At 40.5% G+C, this 2786-nt stretch overlaps 1 pseudogene; it reads right to left on the bottom strand.

The window, feature by feature from the left end:
- Positions 1 to 1962: 1962 nt before the first annotated feature.
- On the bottom strand, positions 1963 to 2319 carry LOC121041367 (cytochrome b-c1 complex subunit 7-like; annotated as a pseudogene).
- Between the last annotated feature and the right edge of the window lie 467 nt (positions 2320 to 2786).

Here is a 2786-nt window from a genome sequence, read left to right as displayed (position 1 = left end):
TTCGAATTAACTGTATTTCTGACGTACACTTTGCTTCCTCTGTTTATTTTCTCTCTCCCTCATTTTCTTTTTGCTTCTCTTCTTTCCCTTTCCTCCATGTCTTTACCTTTCTACCTCTCTGTGTCTCTTCTGTCTTCTCTCTCTTTCTTGTATGCCTTCCTTCCCTCCCTCCCTTCTACATTTTTTTTCTTTCTTTATCTCTCTTATTTATTTATTTATTTATTTATTTATTACATTTGTTTATTTTTGAGAGAAAGAGCACAAGTGGGGAGGGGCAGAGAGAGAAGGAGACAGAATCCAAAGCAGGCTCCAGGCTCCGAGCTGTCAGCACAGAGCCTGACGTGGGGCTCGAACTCACAAACTGTGAGATCATGACCCTAGCCGAAGTTGGACGCTTAACTGACTGAGCCACCCAGGTGCCTTTCTCTCTCTCTTTTATTTTTCAGTGGCACACAGATAGTGGTTGGGCTTGATAGAATCCATTTCATTTATTGAATGTCTACGGAACACCAGGTACTTTTCTAAGGATGTTGGGGCTTAGGTAACATTAGATAATAATAAGTATGGCACATTTATGCATACAAAATATTGGTTCTGCCTATGGTACAAAAAAAATGTAAATTAGTGGCTTAAAGGCATTTGGGGCTTTATCTGGAGAATTCAGACATACCTATTTCTCTGACTCATCCCCAGCAAGGATAAAAAAGAAATGGCTCTACCTCTCCATTTGTACTTATTCTGAATGCACCTGAAATAACTTATCTTTAATAGGTCCAAGCAGCTCACACATTTGCTTTCATTACTGATATTACAGCTCTAGCACCACCTTGGGCCCTTTAAATAGTAAAAAGTACCAGACTCTGTACAGTTCTACTCAAGGCTGTTTTAAAGCAAAGTAATATCAGTTGTCCTCTAGTGGGGTTCAGGCTGATTATTAGTACCCTAGACCCCCTTTCTCTTCAAACTTGTAAATATACTAGTGTCAGGATTTATGTGCAATTGCTCCCCATTGCCAGATGCATGTCCTTATTCTCTCTGCCAGCTCAGTACAGTTTATGTCATAGGATGAATTCATATCCTCATCCATTCATACATTCCACAGATAGTTATGGAGCATCCCTGTGAGATACCCTGTTAGGTGCTAAGGTCCTGCAGTTGAAGATTTAGTTCCTGCCCTCAAGGAAGTGGGTCTGATAGAAGCAGGCTAGGAAATAATCACGTTTAATACAGAGAGATAGATGCTGTGATCTAGGTAAGCCCTGTGGTCCTCTGAAAGTGTAGGAGAAGGTCACCAACTCAGCCTCAGGGAAGTGGTCCTCCAGCAGATAGGGACCCTCTGTTAGTCTATTACGTGTTCTATTATCATCATTGCTCTGGCTTGGGGCAGCATTTCTTAAGGTGTGATAGTGAATCTTTAGATTACATCTAGGAGAAAGAGTCTGTTGCTAGTGTGTGTGCTTGCAGAGAGGATGTTTTTTAAGCAAACGTTTCTTTGACATGTAACAAACCTTAAGAAAAGTATGATCTTAAATGTGCAGCTTGGTACATTACACACAATAAGTATGCCAGTTTGCAGAACCTAGATTAGGAAGTAGCACCTTGCCAGCCCCCGCAAGTTCCATTTGTGCCCCTGCCTAAGCATTGCTGCTTTTAGGATGGACACTGTCCTGACTTCTGGCACAGATTAGTTTTGCCTGGTGTTGAACTTTATGTCAGTGCAGTGCTGTCCTACCTCTAGTGCTCTTTTGCATCTGTCTTTTCTGAGCTATCTTCCACATTTGTGAGATTCATCCCTGTTGTAGGATCAGCTATAAACATACATTTTTTAAAAATAATTACAGTAGACATTTATTTAAAGTAATACATTTGCAGCTCCAGTAGTTCTAAATCATACATTTCAGGTTTACCCAACTTCTTAAAAATATCTGATAGCATCTGCAACCGCAGATTTCAACCCCACAATTATTTCTTTGCCCATTTTTCTCTCTCTTTTCTTTCCCAAATAACTTCTTTCAGAAGTTCAAGGTAGAATTTATCCTCCTCATATATTAGGATATGCTCTTTAGGCAAATCTGCTGCCTCCTGGTCAGGGCCATTGCTCACTTAATGAGAAACATTATACAGATTCTCAGGAAGACTTCTTGTGGCCTCTTTCACATTGTCATTCTCAGATACGGTATCACCTTGCATTAACCCCAATTTATTGAACCCTGCAGCCCTGTCACACCATTTTCGAATACCCTCTAGCCACCAGCTTGATGCTGTAACAGCAGGCCTAAACGTTCTCTGTGATTTGTAGCGTTTGATCTCGTATTCCATTGTATGTCTATACCACAATTTACTTATTTATTCTGTGTCAAGGAATATTTGGGTTCTTGGGCTTGCAATACCATTCTCTTCTCCCTTTCAGCTCAGAGTCTTGGCCAGCAGCAATAACCACCTCGGTTTGAATGACATTGTTTTTGTTATCTTATCTTTACCTTTTTGGTTACTTTCTATTTATGGCAGACTATACTAGTGGCTTTCTTTTTAAGTGCTGATATAAAGTTTTCTTTTAAAATAATTTTGATTGAAATAAATGGATTGATGTAAAAAAAACCTTTCTTTTTTTAAATGTTTATTTTAGAGAGAGAGAGAGAGAGAGGGCACACATGAACAGGAGAGGGTCGGTGGGGCGGGGGGAGACAGAGAATCCCTTTAGGGATTCTCTGCTGAGAGCTAAGAGCCCAACATGGGGCTGGATCTCAGGCACTGTGAGATCAAGACCTGAGCCAAAACGAAGAGTC

This window comes from Herpailurus yagouaroundi, unplaced genomic scaffold (assembly GCF_014898765.1).
Source record: "Herpailurus yagouaroundi ecotype Mexico unplaced genomic scaffold, PumYag 183, whole genome shotgun sequence".
Classification (NCBI taxonomy): domain Eukaryota; kingdom Metazoa; phylum Chordata; class Mammalia; order Carnivora; family Felidae; genus Herpailurus; species Herpailurus yagouaroundi.
The sequence above is the reverse complement of the archived record's forward strand: the minus strand, read 5'-3'. Positions and strand labels throughout refer to the sequence as shown.